The sequence below is a fragment of the Silurus meridionalis genome, chromosome 4 (assembly GCF_014805685.1).
Source record: "Silurus meridionalis isolate SWU-2019-XX chromosome 4, ASM1480568v1, whole genome shotgun sequence".
NCBI classification, from domain to species: Eukaryota; Metazoa; Chordata; class Actinopteri; order Siluriformes; family Siluridae; genus Silurus; species Silurus meridionalis.
Window position 1 is genome coordinate 3,742,536 of NC_060887.1, and position 13,505 is coordinate 3,756,040.

The window sequence follows — 13,505 nt, forward strand, 5'->3', positions numbered from 1 at the left end:
TAGACACCACTGGAAGATCTGGACCAAACAGGATCCAGTGGGCAGTAGATTTTCTACTACTTGAGTAATAATAATAGAAGAGCTGAGTAAAAGTGACAGCATAGTTATTTTATGAAATCATTTTGCTTGAAAATTGATTTGAAATATTATTGTTTATGTCTGATCTAATCGCTTGGCTCGGCATATTTTTGGCTGGTTGTTACAGAGGGCTTTTAAAAATGTGCAATAATCAATATGGGTTAAAAATCATACTGTGATCAATTTAATTTGTTAGTATAAGAACATTGTCAGTGAACTCAAATGGCAGCTCGTCTGATCAGAAAAGAGAAAAGTGTTTGTGTTTGTGGTGTAAAAAGCAGTGTGTTGGTTGGGTAGACTTGATGCAGTTTTATTTCTAAACCAGCACAAATGTTGCCTTTAAGAAGAACATCTTCAGAGGGGTTTTCTCTCGTCCTGGTATCATAAGTGTAGATAAACATAGGTTGTGTTTAATGGACAGCCCTGATGAAGTCTGATGACCTGAAGAGGGTGGAGCTGAGACTTCAGGCAGCAGACGGACTTCTGAGGAGGAACATCAGCACCACACGAGAGGTTAGAGGTCACCAACCTGTAATTAATCCTGGAGGAATTAAGTGTGATTAGAGAGATAGCCATTTAAATGTGTGTGTGTGTGTGTGTGTGTGTGTGTGTGTGTACTGAAAAATGTATTTAATTTGTTTGTTGTGTGAATTGGCAATTTAATATTATTTATTTTCATATTTTATTTATGTATTTATTTGTAAATGTATTTGCTGTAAACTCTTATTAAAGATAAAGTAAGTGCAGATTGTAGTTAGTTATTTATCTTTTTAGGTGGCAGCAGGATGGGGGCAGGTCGAGACTCTCTGCTTGCAGGCTTGGATGCTGCAGCAGCGGAAGAGACAAGCCAAGCCCCGCTCGAGGACGTCTCCCCCACCACCACCGGCCTTCGAGATCTCGACCGAGAACCGCTTCGCCCCTCTCCGCGAGACTGAACGTCATACCGTGATTCTTGGAGATTCCATCGTCCGGCATGTCCGTGCTACCGGAGCTAAAGGTAAGGTGCACACTCGCTGTTTTCCTGGTGCTCGTGTTCTCGATGTCGCTGCGCAGGTACCCGCGATCCTGAACGAGAACTTCGGAGCGGTTGAGACGGTACGCAGCACATCACCCACAACGAGGATCATAGTGTCAGGACCTCTTCCCACTTACCAGCGAGGGGCTGAGAAGTTTAGTAGACTCTTTGCACTAAATGAATGGTTACAGTCATGGTGTCGAGAACATAAACTTCTCTTTATTAATAACTGGAACTGTTTCTGGGAGCGTCCGAGGTTCTTCCGCCCTGATGGCCTGCACCCCAGCAGAGTTGGAGCAGCAGTGCTATCAGATAACATCTCTAGGATACTTCACACCATCTGACTGGTAAGACATCAGGAAATCTTCGACAATGAGAACATTTATACAACAAACCAAATAGTTACAAGTTCACACACAGCCCAGTTTATAGAAACCGTATCTATTCCTCGTGTAGTAAAACCAAGAATTAAATACACAAGATCCAGAAATAATCTTATTGCAGTTAAAACTGAAAAATGACAGATAAGCAAACACCAAAAGTTCTAAAGTTTGTTTTTTTAAACATTAGATCAAAAACAATCCCAGGTTCCTTTTCAGTACAGTAGCTAAATTAACTACAAATCAGGGATCTGAAAAATGTGTTCCATCACAGTTTAGTAGTGAGGATTTTATGAATTTCTTCACTGAAAAAATGTATAACATTAGAAAAACAATTGTGGCGGTCCAACCTCTGACAGCATCTCCTGACACAATCTCACCTACAACTCCACAACTACACTGTTTTACATGTACAGGACAGGAAGAGCTGTATAATGTTATTACCAAAGCTAAATCAACAACATGTCAGTTAGATCCCATTCCTACTGATCTATTGAAGGAAGTGTTACATACAGCTGGTGAGCCTCTTCTCAATATTATTAACTCCTCACTATCTTTAGGTCACGTCCTTAAATCTCTCAAGTTAGCAGTTATTAAGCCCCTCATTAAGAAACCTCATTTGGATCCAAACACGCTATCGAATTAAAGACCCATTTCAAATCTCCCATTTATGTCTAAGATTTTAGAAAAGATTGTTGCTGCCCAGTTCTATTCCCACTTACAAGACCCCAGAGGACTCCAGAAACCTATAGATCTGCCACAGAACAGCTGGAAAGAGAAGACGTGTCAGAAGTACAGGGGATAAAGTTCAGGTCTGTGTTTAATTCTTTACAAAACTTTGATGTTTGTACACCCATGTCTTGGTCATGACATTTTTGAGGGTGTCCTCTCATACGATCTTGATCTTTACCTCAAATATTTCATCTGCACAAATAAATGGTTCACTTACACAGTTCTGAACAGGCGCATCAAGCAATTTAAATACAAAGGAACAGATACTTTATCCAAGCCTTGTGAGGTCAGTCCAAAAACATTGAAACTTAATGGACAAAGTGCAGAACCCTCAAGATCATGTCTGGCAGTTAATGTTGCAGCTCAAGGACATCGTTGACTTAATTTGTGCTCAGCAAATTTCCAAGGCCCAGGTTACTTATCTGGATGCTCTCATCCAAGAATATTTGGAAACCAGAAAGGCATTGTTTCCTAATACCAACTTAAAACCTAAACACCAATACTTACGACATTATCCAGGGCTAATCCTAAAATTTGGCTCTCATCAGGCTTTAGACGATGCCCTTTGAGAGCAAACACAGTTACTTCAAAAGATGCACAAGGCATCTGAAAACTTTCAAAAACATCAAATGTTCCAGGTCTTCCTTTCTGCTGGGTCAATCAGTCCTCCAGCATTGCAAATAAAAGATGGCTCAACATTTTACTTGGAGCTTTACAGTGAGCAAGTTACAGTGAGCAAGTTAAGATTCCAGTTAATGTTCAGTACAATGGCCTTGCTTACAGGAAGGGCCAGTTTTTTGTCATGAAGTATGATGAGTCAGTGGAGTTTGGTGAACTTCTGCTGATTTTTGTTAAGGATGATTCAGCTCTTCATTTTCTCATGAGAGTTTATGATGCTGAATTTATTTCTTACTACCACATGTACTCAGTAAAAAAAGACAGAGTGCAGACTCATCAGTGAACTGATTGACTTGTGGCCATTGTCATCTTATGTGAAAATGGTTACCAGATTATTCCACTGAAGCACAGCATCTTGTCAGACTGAATGCCTTCATTTCATTGGACCAGAAACCAAACTCTTTGTTTGTGTGTCTTCACAGATATGGCTGAATCACAGCTGCTAAAGAACATAGGGGATGTGATAGCAGGAGTGCTTCCAGACCTTCCTGATCAACGTGTTAAGTCCGTTGAAGATACATTGAAAACACTTGGTGCAGCAACCACAGATGATTTAAAGAACATCACAGAAAACGATTTGCTGCCAGTGTTAAAGCCCATACAAGCACAAAGACTGGTTGCTGCCTGGACCCAAAATAGTGAGTATAGAACAATGTCACCACACCACCCAATGGTAAACTTGTTAACATGGTGTTAAGGTTAGAATATTAATTTTTATGAGTCTAATGATGATGTGATCATCATTATTTCCTGAATAAATAAATGTTGTTATTATGCAATAGGAGGCTGTTTCAAAAATGTTAATTTTTAAAATGCAATCTGTTAGACAAATTACATTTAGTTTTTACTATTTTGTGTGACCTTAATGTCTCCAAATGCTTCTATACAGTGTGTAATTTAGCAAAACAGAAAAAGCATTACTCAATGTTTAATACTTTCATATCTTCTTTTTAGTCTCCGGGACTTCAACAACAAAATCTGTGCATTCATCTCCAGTGGTTGTCTTTCCCTCTGCACCCTCAATTTCTTCTTCACCAGCATCATCCACCTCTACATCATCTTCAGGAATCTGTACACCATTAATACCAAACTGCTTAGAGCGATTTGAAATCCCATGGCAGAGGCTCCCTGAGGAGTTAATACAGAACTTGGAAAGACAGAAAAAACCAAGTGCAAGACAATGAAGAGAAATGGTGAGGATCGTGGTCTCTGAAATGATGAAGATTTGCAAGAATCCAACCAAACACAACTTCTCAAGCTTCAGACTGAAAGAGGTCAGTCCAGTGGTTGCTCCCAAGAAGTCATTGAGATGCTGCTTCTTTTACTGGCTCATTTTGATGAGAAGGAAGAGCTTCTGTTCCACTGTGTTGAGACGACAAGCCTTGCAGAGGATGTTCAGATGGAGAAAGTGCCACCAACACCCTTCATTATTGTTTGTGGTAAGTAAATAGAGCAACTGTTTTTTCTGATGTAACTGCAATGTTATTGTACTCTTGGCTTGTTTAGTTTTGTTATTTCATTTCCCACAATTTGTATCACATTTTATGTAGTCCAGAGGACTTCAATACATTCAGTCATTTCTTCATTCTCACACACATTCACTAGCTTACGTACTGAAACACTGGCTAACACAAGCTCAGAAGCTCAGCCAGTAAGATCATTCATCCTATGATGGATGTAACTATTGAAGATGGATCCTGCCTTAATTGGTAATAAAAAAAGAACTAAATACATGGCTTGATTACATGGCACTTTTATTTAATTTTCCCTTTGATTTCCAATCTTATTGTTTAATAATTACTTTCCTTTTTATGTAATATTTTTATTTGGCACATTAATTACTTTATCAAGCCATTTTTTATTTGTTTACTACCAATATTGGCAGCGTCCATCCTCCAATTTGTTTCAAGTATCTGCATTATATATATAACTGACATTGAAGCCCCTGTTATTAAACGTTTGAATTATTATATTTTATTATTATTCCCAGGTTCCTCCTGCTTTGCTGCTGAGACATTCATGTTGAGCATCGACAAGAAGATTGTCAACGACCACATCACAACCTTCACCTCCGCCATCTGCCTGATGTTTGGCAGTTATTACTGCTTTAACACACACTACCCAGTGGAACTACGATCAACACTGGAGTTTCTCCAACGCTAATATTCTGTTTTTATGAACACCTTTTTTGGATTTATCAAACGTATCAATTTGATATCCATCTCAGGTTGTTCATTTTCTCAATCTTTCTCTCACTCTATTTTTTTTTCCATAAAGGAGTTTCTTTTCCATAAATCCTGAGAGGCACCGAGGTTGAATCCAAGAAGAAAAAAGTGTTGAGTCAATCCCAGAGTCCTCACTCTCATCTCAGACATTGCTGACCATGAGTGGATCTAGTGCTCCCCTCTTGTTGTGGACAATGTGATAAAGGTGTGTTACAGACTCTACAGATGTTTTTGTTGTTGAAACAATTGTTACACTTCTGAATGTCAGTGAAAAGTTTTTAACAATTTGGAGTTTTACTAAACAAGATTTGTTAAAGTTCCTGTTCATTTTTTTTGCTTGTTAGTTCCAGGAGTTTCTTAGATGATAATTTTCCTACAGTAATTGTGCATTCTAATGATGTAAAAAGGGGCTGCATGTACATCACTAGCTAGCATTTTATAAATCAAACACTTCTGTAAAGTTTTCCTTTTTTTCAGTTACATGATGCAGTTTGAAGATGTAGAGTTTCAGCTTTACTGCACAGTTCTGTGTGTAAAATAAGTCAAAGTCATTTTTTTCCAGGAATTTCTTGAATTCAGATTTTATTGAAATAGAAAAAAATTTTATTTTCCTATAACTGCATTTGCATATTTTAAAATAAAGAACATTTAACTTGTTTGAACATTTTTGTAGTTTAAACAGCAGCAATAACACTTAAAGCACTACACTACAGAAACAATATAAAAGAAAGTTTTCTACATTTCTCTAATGCTGTCGAGTAACACAGTTTACAGGCCTAAGAATGTAACACTAGCTTCAAAATCACAACCTTGTTTCTGCCTGGTGTAGAAGCAGGGACCTTTCACGTGTGAGGTGAACGTGATGACCACTACACTACAGAAACTACCACAGGGAAAAGCTTCTTGGTCACTGTTTGCACTTTTACATACATTCACAGTTGCAGTAGAGCAGGAGAATGAACCGGTTTGCTGAGAAGAATGGTTGCCAGGTGGTGTAAAACTTTTTCGTAATACCAAGTAATGTAAATCTGATCTTTTCTATTTGAATAAACTGAGACAGGTCATGTATTTAATGGGAAGAACTGGGTGGGTGAGGATTCTTCCAGTTCAGTAATATAAGTCTCTTTGCTACTATTAAACAAAAGGCGAGCATGTTTGATTGTAAGGATGACAAGGAGGGATTTGTGGGGTTGAGCCCAAATAATGCTATTAGGGGACATGGATTAATATCTAAAATAAAGTATTCAGAGATTGATTTAAGAATTGATGTCCAGAAAGAGGTCAAGGCTGGGCAAAGCCAAAAAGTATGATAAAGAGTAGCCGGAGCCGCCGACACCCATCACAAGTTGGATCCAAACAAGGGTTAATTTTAGATAGTTTGGTCTTTGTCCAATACACTCTATGCAACAATTTAAACTGTATTAACGAATGACGGGCGCATATAGAGGAGGAATGTACACGACCAAGGGCCTTGGACCATTCCTCATCCGTGAAAGGTCCGTTTCCCAATGAAATGAGAGGATGTGTTCCTTACAAAATCACGAATTTGGTGATATCGGAAAAAATGAGTTTTAGGGAAGTTGAATTTTTCTGACAGGTAGGAAAAAGTGACAAATGTATTCTCCTGAAATAGATCATTCATGTTTACAATGCCCCTTCTAAACCACAGTGCAAAGGATCCGTCCGAAATAGGGAGTAGAAAGGAGGGTTTTTTATATATAGGAGACAGACCTGATGCTGCCTGGAAACCAAAATGTTTTCTAAATTGTTTCCAGATTTTAAGGCTTTGTAGAACTAAAGGATTGGAGGAGTAATTGGATGTCTTCAACGCTAATGAAGAGCGTAATAAAGCATGCAGAGGCACATGAGGACGGACGAGGTCAGACAGGAGTCTCTCCGTGGACTATGATGTTTGCCGACGGAGCAACTGCAATTCCCTGATTTTATTTTTTTTGTATGTTTGTCACATGTTAATGTTTCAGATCATCAACCTCATTTAAATATTAGTAAACGATAACACAAGTGAACATGCAGTTTTTATTATTGAGAAAAACAAAATCCAAAACTACATGCCCCTGTGTGAAAAAGTGTTTGCCCCTAAACCTAATAATTGGTTGGGCCTTAGCAGCAACAACTGACATCAGGCGTTTGTGATAACTTGTGATGAGTCTGTTACTGCGCTGTGGAGAAATTTTGGTCACTCATCTATGCAGAATTGTTGTAATTCAGCCACATTGGAGGGTTTTTAAGCACAAACCTTCTTTTGGAAGTCATGTCACAGCATCTCAATAGGATTCAGGTCAGGACTTTGACTAGGCCACTCCAAAGTCTTCATTTTGTCTTTCCTCAGCCATTCAGAGGTGGACTTGCTGGTGTGTTTTGGATCATTGTCCTGCTGCAGACCCCAAGTTCACTTCAGCTTGAAGTCACAAACAGATTCTCCTTCAGGATTTTTTAGTAAACAGCAGAATTCATGGATCCATTTATTACAGCAAGTCTTCCAGGTCCTGAAGCAGCAAAACAGCCCCAGACCATCACACTACCACCACCATATTTCACTGTTGGTATGACGCTCTTTTTCTCAAATGCGGTGTTACTTTTCTGCAAGGCATGATGGGACACACACCTTACAAAGAGTTAAACTTTCGAGTATTTTCCCAAAAGTTTTGGGGATCATCCAGATGTTTTCTGGCAAAACTGAGACGAGCCTTTATGTTCTTTTGCTCAGCAGCTGTTTTCGTCTTGGATCTCTGCCGTGTAGATCGTTTTTGCCGTCTCTTTCTCATGGGGGAGTCATGAACACTGACCTTAACTGAGGCAAGTGAGGCTGCAGTTCTTTGGATGTTGTTGTGGGGTCTTTGTGACCTCTTGGATGAGTGGTCTCTGTGCTCTTGGGGTAATTTTGGTCAGCCGGCCACTCCTGGAAGGTCACTGTTCCATGTTTTTGCCATGTGTGAATAATTTCTTTGAATTGAAGTGATAAAGTTAGCACAGTTTTAACAGGGGGGCAAACACTTTTTCACACAGGGCCATGTAGTTTTGGATTTTGTTTCCCCTTCATTTAAAATCTGCATGTCGTGTTCACTTGTGTATCTTTTACTAATATTTAAATTAGTTTGACGATCTGAAACATTAAAGTGTGACAAACATGCAAATAAACAGTGTTGGGCGGTAACGCGTTACTTTTGACAGTAACTAATACTGTAACGCATTACTTTTAAAAATAAAGTAACTCCGTTACCGTATGGTGCGTTACCCGTTACTTTTTTAAATGAATGAATTTGGGCTGAAGTGTAGACTACAGCCTAACCAGCTTACAGCAGCGTCGCATTGTAGGATTGGTGGATGAACCACTGTAAACACGAAGAAGACGCGCTGTGGGCGTGTCTCCGTTTATTCAGGTCTGTAATGGCGAGTCGAGGCAAGAGCAAGATGAGTTTCTCAAAGTGGAAATATGCTCATTATTTCACTTTAGTTGAGCATAAAGACAAAAACTGTTAAATGTAAGCTGTGTCTTTCTGGTTCGAAGCTCGTATCTACTGCGATAAACAGCAACTCCAATCTGCCGAAGCTCCTTCAGAATCTACATGCCTCGACGAAGCTAGAAGCTAGAAGCTAACCCGGTGTTCTGTTTTCATACTTCAGCTGTAAAAAGAACATGTTTAAGAGCTCAACACAACAGCAGAAGCCACTTTAGTTTTGGATTGTGAATACAGTGGAACCCGGTTATCTCGCCCTCGGTTACCTTGACAACCCTATTAAGTCGACGTTTTTGAAGTGGAACCCCAAATTCTCGCTTTTTCTAAGCATTTTTTATCGGTTATGTCGATATACCTAATATCTCGAGCACAAGGGGGGAAAAACTTGCCATTTAACGTCGGTTATCTCGGTGCAGCCGCAGAAGAACTCGCGAAATGTGGCTGAAAAATCAAGTCTTACAGCTGCTACAGGTGTTGTAGTGTATACTGGTGAACCACACTGAAGGGGGCCGAAGGTGGCGTGGCAGGTGGATTCCTGACAGATAAACATGTACTGTATGTATTTTTATAGCATGCCTTCATCAAACAAATCGCGGCAACGCTGTTGTGTAAAAAAAACCCTCCAAAAACACGTGCATGCACATTCTCATTTATTAACGCATCAACAATCAACTAAGTAATTGAGTAGGAAATTAAAATCAGAGGCTCAAGAGCATGTCTCCACTGTGGGTCAAACCCAAGACCTTCTGCATATAAAACAGACATGATGACCACTACACTCCAGTATTAACAATCAATGACTGTTTCTTCCAATGTTATAAATCACTATATACTGCTCCTTTATCTTCTGACACTTCAACATTATAGGCCTTTTTCAAAATGTATGTATTCCTACAATAAGTGTGGGTACAGCATTACAGTTGGATGAGTTTATATCTGATACAGAAATAGCCTTAGCAAGTATGCCTTCTGGTAAATCACCTGGACCAGGATACGAAAAAGAATGTTATATATAACCCATCTCTATCTGACACTTCTTTAGAGGTGGAGGAGCAGAAGGTAGAGGAGCAGAAGGTGGAGGATCAAAAAGAACAGGCTGAAGTCCTTTGGACTTTTGGAGACTTTAGAGAATGTGAGAAAATGTATAACTGTGTGTAGATAATCAGGTAAAATATTATTTATGAGTCTGACTTTGTTGAAGGTGTTTATGTCTCACCATAAATCTGATTATCACGAATCACACAGCACAACTTACTCAAAAGTCTAATGCTGAATGCTTCCTGTTTTTTTTAACCTAAAGAAATGTAAATGAAGTGATGAACACACTGGATGTTGTTCTGTAGACAGTCACACTGCTGCTGAGAAATCTGGACTGTACTGTGGATGACGGACCTGTAGGAAGCGTTCCTGAGATTTGGGACTGTCCTCACTGCACAGGTCATTTATAACTACTGATCCTTACATTTTCCTTCTTTCCCAGTAACTTGGGGTTTCCTCCCTGTACTCAGCTGGAGTATTTTCTGAATGTGGAGAGCTCTGATATTGTGAACCTCTAACACGTTTGATGTGCACTCTTTGCTTTGTGTTTCTGCTCGCTGTCCCGTACAGGTCATGATGAAGAACGGACGCTTAAAAGGCTTCGGGTATGTGACGTTTTCATCTCCTGATGAGGCTCGAGTAGACATCATGGAGATGAACGACAGGGTGCTGGGCAGCAGGACTGTGTACTTAAGTCCCTCTCAGACCACCCAGGGACGAAGTCATGGCATGAAGGTAGAAACCATCTCGCCTTCAAAACCCTGCCCAGAACCAAGACCCAACGCCAACAAGAACATCCATCCACAGAGTGAGTCAAAGCCGTCCGATTAGTTTTGTGTTAAGTGCAGTTAAAGATTCAAAACAGAAGAGAACTTTTCATGTTAGCAACATTTACCTTCTGATTGGATGCTAACATGAGATGATTGTCTGCATCTACAGATGTTCCAGTTGCAGATCCTGGAAAAGAAAACCAGCAGCAGTGGAACAGGCGATTCACACCACAGCCTCTCAGACTGGACACACAGGAACTATTCTGATTCTATTTCCAGTGTGTTTTATAGAGACCTTCATGATCTGGAGCAGGTTTTGGTCACAGCTGTGTTTGGTCACATGTGATAACTGGTTTAATACTGAGTGATTGATCAGTGTGTATTATTAAAGTCAGCAATGTTCTGTTTTCTGTAGGAATTAGGATTAGATCCTCTATTATACCAGAACCAGTGTACACTTGCAGCAAGTTTCTGCTCTCAGAAAATGACCTTTAAATAAAAGTGCTTCATTGTTCATTCACCAGTGAGACCAGAACGTTGATGATAAAAGAACACCGCTGTTCTGTTTATATTATGGAAAACAGACAGTGCTTGTTATTTCTCATGGTTTTCTACATGAGAGTGATGTAAAGCTCATGTTTTTGCTTTCTGTATCTCCTCACTCACTCCTACAGGTGGTAAGGCTTTGGATTTGTCTGATATTCCTCTCTGGATGAAGACACTAATGCCATCAGAGAGTTGAATGGAAAGCTGGTGAGCAGGAGGTCACTGTGTATCACTATGGCTGAGCAGTGGACAGGGAGCAGCCGCCACACCAAGCCCTACCTCCATCCATCCAGGAACATGCAGTGGTTCCATCTACAGCGTAAGTCATACTGTCCTCATAATGTCCTACAAAACTTTACTAAACACACACACTGTGTACCGGTCAAACACACACATTATGTAAAGTAACACATCTCTGTTTTTCTTTCAGGTCATCGTGCTGTCGTTCTGCTCCACTGAATTCATCATTTTATTTATTTTGCTTTTATTAATTATTTCTTTCTCTTTTACAGAAATAGTTTTATTACTGTAAATAAATATGTAAATAACTAACAGTAATGAAGGTGTTTCATTTTTGATCATTCATAAAATTCCCTCTTAATACATGAGAACTTTCATTAGAACTGAAAGAGACGGCGCTGTGAAAAGAGAACAGTAATAACAGAGTTGTGTTCGTGAAAACCCTGGAAACAGATCATGTAAATACACTACTCTGACGCTGACACCATTTATTTAATGGATGAATAAAATTGATCTGAAATAAATTCAAATATTTAAGCTGTAATACTGCACTGTATTTAACTTATTATTATTATTATTATTATGATTATTATTATTATTACTATATATTGTTATAATTTTAAATGTATTGATAGTTTTTTTTTTTTTAAACTTTATATTTGATGTTTTATTTCAGTTAATACATTTTTTATTGTATTTAATTTGTGTCGGTTTATGTTCTAATCTCTAATATACACTAAAAGCCTTTATATTTATAAATGTGTATTTAAATCACAGATATTAAAAATTAATAATATGTAAAAGATCTAATATCTACCAAAAAAATCACTCAGTGTTGATTTAAGATGTTTGGACATTTATTCCAGCTCATAAATCCTATAAAACATGCAGCATTAAACATGAACTTCCAGCAGATGAACATCTCATAATACTGTCTGGAAGTGAGAAATGTACAGGTTGTTTTTACTCCATACACATGAACTTACTTTGATCAGAAACACAATCATACTCCAAATCAATTAATCAATAAAGTCAATAAAAGAATCCCAAACTGCTGTGTGTCTTGTCCTCGCTATTAATGACGTCATTAGAGCTCCACTACTTCTAATTACCTGCTGTGACAGTGAGCTCTAATACACATCACACTGCCACCTACTGGTCATTTATGATTCTGCAACATTCATAGAGTCACTCCGTCAACTTCCGGTTCTCAACTCGGATTCACTCGCTTTATACACAGTTTACAGCCGTTTTATCTTATTTATGACTGTAATATCGCTCTTCTCTCAGGAACAACAGAAAAGCTGTGAAGACATGATATTTTATCCGCCTTTACCTCTGTAATGTGCGCATGCGCATAGTGTCAGGTTAAAGAGACCGGGTTACGCCACAGACGGAGGGCGGGCATCTCCTGTGACGTCACAGTAAGGCAACGTCTATAATTGGAAACGCGTCTCTGTTTCTCTCATTTCCGAGGTTTTTGCTTGTGAGTAAAGAGGCATAAACATGGAGCTCTTCAGAAGGTTGAGAGATTTTTCAAACCAGAAGATCAAGAAAACTAAGCAGATTGCTGAAATGAAGGAGAAGCTGGAGCACATGGAGAAAGTAGAGAAAGACTTGGATGCATTTTCTCTAATAATAGAGAAGATAACAGAAGAGAAAGAAGAGAAAGCCATTCTGCTACAGACGGTGCAAAAGCTGGAGGCTACTTTGGCTTCTGAGCGAAAGCAGCAGGAACAGGACATAACTGAGAGAAGCCAGAGCTGGGCGAGAGAACAAAACAACTGGAGGAACGTGTTGCTCAGCTTGAGTTTATTTTGGAGCAGACCACCATGAAGCTACAGTCTTCCTTGAAAATCAATGAGGAACTGGAGAAAACTGTAGAATGTGAGAGAGAGCTGGACAAGAGAACAAACGAAAGTGGAGAAACATGTTGCTCAGCTTGAGGTCACTTTGGATCAGACCACCATGGAGCTCCAGTCTTCCTGAAAATCCATGAGGAACTGGAGAAAACTGTAAGATGTGAGAGAGAGAGCTGGAAGAGAGAACAAAAACGACTGGAGGAACATGTTGCTCAGCTTAAGCTCACTTTGGAACAGACCACCATGGAGCTCCAGGATACTCAGAATCACTGTGAGAAAATAAAAAATAGTGCAGAGCAGGAGAGAGATCATTTGATCAGAGAGAAAGAGCGACTGGAGGAAGGTGTTGCTCAGTTTGAGCCCACGTTGGATTTTAAAGAAAAACAGGAGGATGAAAGAGAGAAAACTAAACTTGACATAGAGGAGAGGAACAATTTACAGCTTCAGACCAACAGGGGGCTC

The 13,505-nt window shown here is 39.2% G+C and overlaps 2 protein-coding genes, 2 long non-coding RNA genes and 1 pseudogene across 4 annotated transcripts in view; 4 read left to right on the forward strand and 1 right to left on the reverse strand.

The window, feature by feature from the left end:
- The window catches only part of LOC124384578 (zinc finger protein 850-like), a 1,373,244-nt gene that overhangs the window by 714,742 nt on the left and 644,997 nt on the right, over positions 1-13,505 (reverse strand). The window lies entirely within an intron of this gene.
- Positions 1-13,505, forward strand: part of LOC124384668 — a 920,651-nt pseudogene that overhangs the window by 704,940 nt on the left and 202,206 nt on the right.
- The window catches only part of LOC124384657 (leucine-rich repeat flightless-interacting protein 1-like), a 794,289-nt gene that overhangs the window by 26,579 nt on the left and 754,205 nt on the right, over positions 1-13,505 (forward strand). The gene's annotated exons all lie outside the window — the stretch shown is intronic.
- On the forward strand, positions 1,380-5,294 carry LOC124384705. The gene is made up of 5 exons (XR_006925502.1): positions 1,380-1,440; positions 2,153-2,285; positions 3,306-3,521; positions 3,838-4,322; positions 4,874-5,294. It is a non-coding gene; the product is annotated as an uncharacterized LOC124384705 (long non-coding RNA).
- LOC124384746 lies at positions 9,663-10,769 on the forward strand. The gene is made up of 3 exons (XR_006925560.1): positions 9,663-9,719; positions 9,931-10,024; positions 10,196-10,769. It is a non-coding gene; the product is annotated as an uncharacterized LOC124384746 (long non-coding RNA).